The sequence below is a fragment of the Portunus trituberculatus genome, chromosome 37 (genome assembly GCF_017591435.1).
Source record: "Portunus trituberculatus isolate SZX2019 chromosome 37, ASM1759143v1, whole genome shotgun sequence".
In the NCBI taxonomy this organism is placed as follows: domain Eukaryota; kingdom Metazoa; phylum Arthropoda; class Malacostraca; order Decapoda; family Portunidae; genus Portunus; species Portunus trituberculatus.
In genome coordinates, this window is record NC_059291.1 from 18117463 (window position 1) to 18127462 (window position 10000).

General features: G+C 36.3%; 1 protein-coding gene across 4 annotated transcripts in view; it reads right to left on the reverse strand.

Annotated features, from left to right (window-relative positions):
- LOC123513869 (hemicentin-1-like) overlaps positions 1–10000 on the reverse strand; it is a 503630-nt gene that overhangs the window by 46038 nt on the left and 447592 nt on the right. The window lies entirely within an intron of this gene.

The window sequence follows — 10000 nt, forward strand, 5'->3', positions numbered from 1 at the left end:
CAAATGTCTTGAAACCTCCGCCGTGGTACAGTGGAACCATGCGTGCTTTCGGGTCCAAGGAGTCTCCAAGCGCACGGGTTCGAATCCTGTCCACGGTCTGAGTGTAGGTTGGGCTTCCTCACTCTGGCCAACGGTTTCCTAGCGGGTGGGCTTTGAGATAGGAGGTACCCCCACAAAGTATTCCCTTTAGCCCAGAAATTCCCGTGAAAAGCCCACATGGTATGAAGAAGAAAAAAAAAAAAAAGTCAAGTCGTAGGAAGACGGAAATACAGAAGCAGGCAAGGAATTCCACAGTTTACCAGAGAAAGGTATGAATGATTGAGAGTACTGGTTAACAGAGATAGAATGTGCTCCACTTAGGAAGTTAGATAGTCAAAGAATTTACTATAGTTAGAAGAGTTAGGGGAGAGAAAGACAGCACAGATAAATTTAGTTAGAGTGACTATTGAGTCGAAGCCATATGGTGGAAAACTCGGAGATTCGAGAGCGTGGGTATGAGACCAACTTAAGTCGTTCGGCATACAGACGCAACATCCAGCTTTAGAATGAAAATGAGGATAGAGAAAGTAGAGGGGAACAGAGAAGGGGCTACTGTCAGTAGCCTCAGACAGCTGTGTTTCGGTGAGGAAAAGAATATGAGGTTTAGTAGAGGAGAGGCGGTGTTCCACAAATTGAAAATTATATCTAAGACCGAGAATGTTGCAGAAATCTATGAAGAAAAAGTTAGGGGAGGTGTCAAGACATTTTGGGTCGTCACCGAGAGACCAGTCCGACCTGAGGACATTTATGGTCAAAGAATTTACTATAGTTAGAGGAGTTAGGGGAGAGAAAGACAGCACAGATAAATTTAGTTAGAGTGACTATTGAGTCGAAGCCATATGGTGGAAAACTCGGAGATTCGAGAGCGTGGGTATGAGACCAACTTAAGTCGTTCGGCATACAGACGCAACATCCAGCTTTAGAATGAAAATGAGGATAGAGAAAGTAGAGGGGAACAGAGAAGGGGCTACTGTCAGTAGCCTCAGACAGCTGTGTTTCGGTGAGGAAAAGAATATGAGGTTTAGTAGAGGAGAGGCGGTGTTCCACAAATTGAAAATTATATCTAAGACCGAGAATGTTGCAGAAATCTATGAAGAAAAAGTTAGGGGAGGTGTCAAGACATTTTGGGTCGTCACCGAGAGACCAGTCCGACCTGAGGACATTTATGGTCCCCTCCCCAGATGAGACTGGATTTCGAATCGCCATTTTTTATTTTTTTATTTTAAGTGAAGGGTGTGTGTGTGGTAAGTGCATGTAGTTTTGGGTGAAGAAGAAGAGCTGTCTTTAGAGGGAAGGCTGTAACTGCGCCCTTGAGTTTTGAGACACAAAGGAAAACGTTCAGCGAGGTCACAACTAGCTTTATTGGAAAGTTCACAGCACCCCTGAACTAATGGAATTAGAAATTCGCTGAGAGTAAATTATCGTTTCGGTAGGTGTCTACTACCTCCTCCTGCAAACAAAGAAGTAGGTGATGTGGGCTAGGCAAGGTGGCAAGATGTAGCTGAGACAAGATGGAGAAAGAAATCATAATTGTTTTTTAGAAAGAAGCAAAATACGCAAATATTCTTTATTTACTGCGAATGATTATCGATAATGTGATGATGAAACATAAGTATCAACATGATACATTTCTACTAAAATTTAACACAAAATTCAAGTGTTATAATGAATCCAGTAGACGAATACGTTCGTAAAGGCAGCTTGGAGAATCAGGTGTCGATTAATATTTTGTATGAATAATTGCCTCACAGCAGAAATGAAGAAGATATTTTGTTATTAATTAACGCATACTTACATACATTTATTTCGGTACTAAATCAGTTGTCCTATTGGTAACGTGAGGTATATTGCAATGGTTGATAATTAGTCGAGAGAGAGAGAGAGAGAGAGAGAGAGAGAGAGAGAGAGAGAGAGAGAGAGAGAGAGAGAGAGAGAGAGAGAGAGAGAGAGAGAGAGAGAGAGAGAGAGAGAGAGAGAGAGAGAGAGAGAGAGAGAGAGAGAGAGAAACATTGAAACATTTATTCATAGCAATAGTTAACAATATATCTTCAGTATAAATATTTTGAACATACAAAGTTAAACTAATGCTAGCCTATATTAAGCATCGCTTTTTAGGCACAAATTATATAATACAAAATAATAACTAACTGGACATACACATATCAGCTATAATGATGTGTGGCCATACACATATATATGTATATATAAATATACATGCACATTAATATACCTAGCTATTAAGTAAATATACATAAAAAAATATCAGCTACAATGATATCTGGACATATTATGGACATACACATACTCATTCACAGACATATATAGTACATATACATAAGTAAATATGAATTTCAACGAAATGGGTTAAGTGGAGATGTTAATAGTTCATGATGATACTGTGTTTTAATCGGTTTTTAAATGTGTTGAGGGAGAGAGCATCCAAATAGGTAGTTGAATGTTGAAATTTTGTTAGACGATGTATAGGAAAGGTAAGGTTGTGGCGGTGACGGGTACTGTAATCATGAGATGGGCAAAATTTTCGCATTGGGGCCGCCGTGGTACAGTGGAACCATGCGGGTCCGAGGGGTCTCCAAGCGCATGGGTTCGAATCCTGTCCACGGTCCGAGTGTAGGGTTATGCTTCCTCACTCGGGCCAACGGTTTCCTAGCGGGTGGGCTTTGAGATAGGAGGTACCACAAAAAGTATCCCTTTTAGCCCATAAACTCCCGTGAAAAGCCTACATGGTATAAATAAAAATTTGATTTTAATTTTTATACATAAGTGTAGCTATTGCCAGTTTTGTTATATCATAATATAGTTTCAAGATTTTTGTTTCGTTAAAGAGTGGACTAGTATGAGCTAAATACTCACTATTGGTAATAATTCTTACAATTTCTTTGAGTTGCAATCTTAGGGTGGTTAGAAACGTCGTGTATGGTGTACACCAAATGGAATTACAGTAAGTAATGAGTGAGTAAATATGAGCATAGTATATAGATTTCAGTACATTAGATGGCATAATATCCTTTATTTGATAAAGCAATGCAATGTGTCTTGATATTTTCAGTGAGAGGTTATGTATGTGAGGTTTAAATGTTAATGAATCGTCATGATCTACACCAAGAAATCTTATCCTATCAACTTTAGAGATAGTTTCATTATTGATTTTTAAATTTATTAAATTAGACGCTTTATCAATAAAAAATAACATAAAATAAGTTTTCATAGTGTTGATTGTAAGTCTGTTACATAGACACCATTTATAGAGTTTTTCAAGTTCACTGTTTGCATTCAAGATAAGTTGATTTTTGTTTGGTCCTGTCAAGTAAAGTGTCATATCATCTGCAAACAAGATACTTTTAGCTTCAGAGAAATTATCAGAGATATCATTGATGTATATCAGGAACAAAATTGGACCTAGGATGCTTCCTTGCCGAACACCAATGTTGACAGTTGTTGTAGATGATATTTCACCATTAAATATATTGATGTCTATCAGTTAAATAATCTTGAAACCATGAAAGTATTGGTCCTCTAATTCCATAGTGGCACATTTTGTTAATGATGATCTTATGATTTACTGTATCAAAAGCTTTTGCAAAATCTATAAACATGGATAAGACAGTTAGATTTTTGTCAAGAGCAGAAAGTACATCGCTTGAAAATACATTCAATGCTTTAAAAGTGTTGCAGTTCCGGCGAAAACCATATTGAGTAGGATTTACTATATTTTTATTTTCAAGATAGTCAATTAGATAAACCTTCATTAAAGTTTCAAATACTTTTGAGAATATTGTGAGTTGAGATATTGGTCTGTAATTTTTAGGGTCATCATCGGGGCCAGACTTATGGATAGGTGTAATTTTAGCAGTCTTCAACAGCGATGGAAAAGTTCCAGTCGCCACAGATTTATTGAAAAGTATAGTCAAAGGGATTGCAAACAGATGAGAATTTCTTTTAATAACAGTGGATGATATATCATTAATGCCTGAATTTTTATTATTTAATGATTTAATTACAGTATTAAGTTCAAAGGTAGTAACAATAGAGCACATCATAGAATTTGGAAAATTTTCTTTAAGATAGTTCTTTGGGTTTATATTTACATTTGGGATGTTTCTATCATGTTCTGGAGCAATGGTGGAAAAGTAGTTGCTGAAGGTTTCTGATATATCTGATAGATCACTGAGTATTGAATTGTTATACTGCAGGAACTTAATATTGCTTCTTTTGAATGTATTACCTTTTAATTTATTAATTGCTTGCCAAATTTTTTTGGTATTGTTACGAAAGTTTGTAAATATCCTAAAGTAATAGTTCCTTTTAGCAGCCCGAATAATTTGAGTAAGATTATTTTTATATTGTTTATAAGTCTCATGAGAGACTGTTCCAATTTTACACATTTTAAACAAGTTACATTTATGTTTAATAGATTTAAGTATTCCACTTGTAAGTCATGCATTATGTAGTCGTTTATCAGTAATAAGTTTTGTTTTTATTGGAAAATATTTATTGTAACTTTCATAAGCTTTTTTGTAGAAGAATTTAAAATTATCATTTATATTTTCTAAATTAACTAGTTCTTCCCAGATTATCATGTTCAGCTCATTGGTAAATAGATTGTGATTATTAGTATTGAAGACTCTAAAGTTAATCTTATGTTTAGTGTTTTGTTTAGATTGCTGATTGATATTAATGAATATGGGGAGATGGTCCGATATGTAGCAATGAAAGATACCTGATAAAGAAAGAGTTGTAAAATTAGTCAAGATTTGATTGAGTAGAGAGGATTGCCCAAGCTCGGGAGTATCATGAAAACGTGTTGGTCTGGATATGTGGGGAAAATAATTTAATGTCTGCATATAATTAAGGACAAGATTAGTAGGAAAATGAGTAGAGTTTTCCAACAAATTAATATTGAAGTCTCCTATAAGCAAAGATTTATTGAGTATGAAAATGACGTTATTCAACAGATCATTTATGATAGACGTAAATTCATTGACACCTATATGTTTACTCTTAGGCCTATAAATAACAGAAATTATAAGAATTGAATTTCCTAATGTTAGCTTAGAAGTGCAAATTTTAATATTTTCATTAATGTAACAAAATTGGTTCAATGTCTCTGTCTTTATGACATTGTTAGTAAAGATAGATATCCCTCCGTGTTCTCTCTCAGTTCTTACTAACTTCCAATGAGTAAAGAGATGTTTGTTGTGTTCTTTAAGCCATGTCTCAGAAACAGCAATTATATCTGGTGATTAAAGGAAAGATTTCAACACATCAAAGTTGTTGTGTAGTGATCTATTGTTAATGTGTAAAATGTTAAGGTAGTTGTTACATGGTGACTCTGTAGCTGATATATAGTCCTCAAAATTGAAATACCTAGATAAAGAGTGAAGATCTCGCTGACATGAGATTTTTTCTATCACACTTAATTCTAAGCTTGATGGGAACAATTCATTATCATCATATAATGAATTATATAAATTTTCCATGTCCTGTACAAAGGCTAATATGATTTAGTAAATACAGTAATAAAGATAGATAAGCATAACTATGGCTCTTCAGGTATGCAGAGAGAAAAAGGAGCCTAGTACTAGTAGTGGTAGTAGTAGTGGTAGAAGTAGTAATAGTAGTAGTAGTAGTAGTAGTAGTAGTAGTAGTAGTAGTAGTAGTAGTAGTAGTAGTAGTAGTAGTAGTAGTAGTAGTAGTAGTAGTAGTAGTAGTAGTAGTAGTAGTAGTAGTAGTAGTAGTAGTAGTAGTAGTAGTAGTAGAGAGTGAGAGAGTAGAGAGAGAGAGAGAGAGAGAGAGAGAGAGAGAGAGAGAGAGAGAGAGAGAGAGAGAGAGAGAGAGAGAGAGAGAGAGAGAGAGAGAGAGAGAGAGAGAGAGAGAGAGAGAGAGAGAGAGAGAGAGAGAGAGAGAGAGAGAGAGAGAGAGAGAGAGAGAGAGAGAGAGAGAGAGAGAGAGAGAGAGAGAGAGAGAGAGAGAGAGAGAGAGAGAGAGAGAGAGAGAGAGAGAGAGAGAGAGAGAGAGAGAGAGAGAGAGAGAGAGAGAGAGGAAATCAACAAATCCTCACCTCAATTGTTCCTCCTCGTCTTGCTAATTAATATGGTTCAGACACGTACTTCACTTCAGGAGTATTTTACTGATCGAAAAATTTTAAATGCAATCTTTTTCCAGCTGTAACTACATTATATTTACAGAGAATAAAACGAGAAATACTAACCGGTGCTCAAGTGAGACATGAAAACTATCTCTTGCTTAATCTTGTTACCAGTAGGTTTTTCCGCGCAGTGACACGCCTTAACTCCTTGTAATCCATAAATGGTATTCCAGGACCGTGGCATGTGTAGCATTTCCTTAACTCTCAGTTGTGGGGGAAATGGGACAGAGTAACATGTGGCGAATCCGTGAGTGATTTGCTGGTATTCAAGGGGACTGGGGGCGTGGTGGCTATGACTCCTGAAGGGTGCGCTGTTTATATTTTTTTCCTCCATTCGTCACGACTGGTACTCAAAAGATACAATCAAGTCCATGGGCATGCATTTTTTTCTCTTTTACTGTCACTTTGGCCTCCTGAAACATTCACTGAGAAATGGTGCATTCCTTATTTTCATTTTCTTTTTTCTAGTTTCCTCTATTTCTTCAGTTTCTATATATATATATATATATATATATATATATATATATATATATATATATATATATATATATATATATATATATATATTTATTTATTTTGACACATGCTTTCTTTCTTTCTCTCTTCAATTTTCCCTTTGCTATTGAATGAGTCGCTGAATGACACATTTAAGTTTTTTTTTTTTTTTGAAGCTAAGATCATTTTGTCCCGAAATGCCAATAAAAAGAGAAAAGAAAAGTTGTTTCTTGTTAACCTTGTCTTCATTTGGATATCCACGCATGGTATCATTATACGTAGGGATACGTTCTACGAAACACGGTAATGGAAGGAAGAAATTAATGAATGTACACAGAATGACTTGCAAGAATATGTGATTGAGGTCTCCAGATGTGAAATACATATTTAACAATCACCTCTTTTACCAAAGGATAAACATGCAAAGCAACACATCAACACCCACCCATTTACCGATCAACTCACCCACCCACCCATCCACTAACCTACCCACATACACAAACACACACACACACACACACACACACACACACACACACACACACACACACACACACACACACACACACAAGGATTATGCCTTTGCATGATATTATTCAATTAATAAATATACAAATTATTGTCTATGATTTCTGGCTTGTTGCAATTCATTCAATTTTACGATCGTCACCAGTAATTGCTTGGCGTCCATAATTATTTTCAGTGACTTATCATACTTTGCCAAAAGCTGTTTCATATTCGACGCATGGCTTGGGAGGAAAGAAACGGCTGCGGTTGAACTTAATGAAAACGTTGATGCAAAACCCTTCGTGTGTGTGTGTGTGTGTGTGTGTGTGTGTGTGTGTGTGTGTGTGTGTGTGTGTGTGTGTGTGTGTGTGTGTGTGTGTTTTGTTCGACGTACATATTATCCTCTGACACATTTTTGAAATCGCCATATTTGCCGTACCTTCAACTCTTTATATGTATGTGGCGTATTCAGCTATCCTCAGTATCCAGTGAAACTTGTATACTCACCGTTCTACTCATTATATGAACTCGGATATTTGGTGACTTATCATATTTCTCAGAGAGAGAGAGAGAGAGAGAGAGAGAGAGAGAGACTAAGATCGATTAAGTATTTCATTTTAGCGTGTTTTTTCTCAGACCCAATAAAAGATTTTTTACCTTCTTTTTTATCCTTTTTGATGTCAGTTTTACCTTTTACTAACATTAGAGCTCTTAATAATTTGACGTCACCGTGATGATTTACCTCAACACAATGATTTGTCTTATGGTATCTAACATGACCAATTGCTACGTGCTTGATAATTCATATATGTGCGAAAATCATGTTTTATTTTTCTATTGGTAAATAGGAGGTATTTTATAGAATAATTTTTCACGTATTTCTCTCTCTCTCTCTCTCTCTCTCTCTCTCTCTCTCTCTCTCTCTCTCTCTCTCTCTCTCTCTCTCTCTCTCTCTCTCTCTCTCTCTCTCTCTCTCTCTCTCTCTCTCTCTCTCTCTCTCTCTCTCTCTCTCTCATTCTGATGCTGTCACGTCATTCATTCTAAATAAAAACAGCATAGCTGAGGATGATGGAGTGTGATAGACATTGATTCTTACTTATTTTTTATACATCTGACAATTATTATACGTCTTGCTTTTTTATATTTTGGTAATCTTCATAAGCTAAGCTTTTACTTAACACTTGATTACCACAATAGGAACTCATTTGCCTTATTATATACTCGCAGATGGATAATAAGAATGTTTCTTCCTAAATTATGAAGGTGTGGAAGTGGTATTTATGTGAAGCGAAAATTCAAGAAGAGGAGACAGAGAGATGAGATTTGACCATTGGAGAGTAGAATTTGTTGCAAATGAGGAGAGGTTAGAATTGACCAATGAAAAGGCAAGGCTTGACCAATGAGAGAAGGTCACAGAGAGATGGAAGATGGACCTGGATCTGAAATTCCCTTGAGGTGCTAAGGTCTCAGCGACGAAAAGAAAGAGGAAATGTGAACTATTATCAGGAGTACACGTGTACCTGGACAGAGGAGAGAGAGGGAGTACGAACACCTGTTATTTTTATATGATGAAGGAAGAATAATGTACAAGAAAATGATGATGACTGATATAGGGAAAAAATAAAGATGACTGATACATGACAACTCAGCGCAAACGTCAGTGTCGTGCCTGTGAGCGAAATTTATTCCTCCACGCTACATACTGTAAGATGACACTGACGTTTGCGTTGAGTAGTTGCCATGTAGTCTTTTGGGAGGGTGTTGGGTGAATAATGTGCTGACATGGTCCACGATTATTTGTCATGATTGTACTGTATTCTAAATGCTAATGAAATTATTGAAATATTTTAGATGCAACCTTTCTAAAGATTTCAAGACCCAAAGTGTATACTTACAATAATATTAATGTTTCTCTAGAGACAGATATCGCCGCACAGGTTGTGTCCCGCCTGAGAGAGCGGTCCCCGCAACACATACCCGGCCGCTCGCCACACTTAATTTTCATTTACCATTTTTTATATAACAAAACAAAAACCACTATACGTGTATAGAGTATTTTTTACTCAGCATCATCCAAACTATCATATCCCTGAGTAAGTACCACAACTCGTGAAACACCCTGTGTGTGTGTGTGTATATATATATATATATATATATATATATATATATATATATATATATATATATATATATATATATATATATATATATATATATATATATATATATATATATATATATATATATATATATATATATATATATATATATATATATATATATATATATATATATATTATTATTATTATTATTATTATTATTAACAGCTGCTCAAAGTACTCAACCCAACGAGCCATCTGCCCATCTGCGACCGATACGAGGCGGCCATCTACTGTTCGGATAGTGCTGGCATGAGATGTACAATTGGGGCGAAGTTTCTTCAGGGCTCGATAAGCAGGTCGGAGGTCATTAGCATTTAAATGACACTCTACATCCTCAGCGAGACCCCTGACATACCTCTCCTTGTCTCTCCTCAGGAGAGCTCTAGTCCTACGTGACAGAGTACTGGTCATGGTTCCCAGCAAAGCGTCTCTACCGAGGATAAGCCACTCCGTGCCCTTGGGCGCTTCCAAACGCATTCCTTGTCAGCCTCAAGAGTCTCACGTTTGAAGGAATCCCATAGCTCTACCGGGTCTTCAAGGGTGTCGAGCACTCCAAACTGATTAGAGACTGTCACTGCATACACCTGGACACATGTTCAGTCTTTAAGTTTCTCAAGATGAAATACAGTGT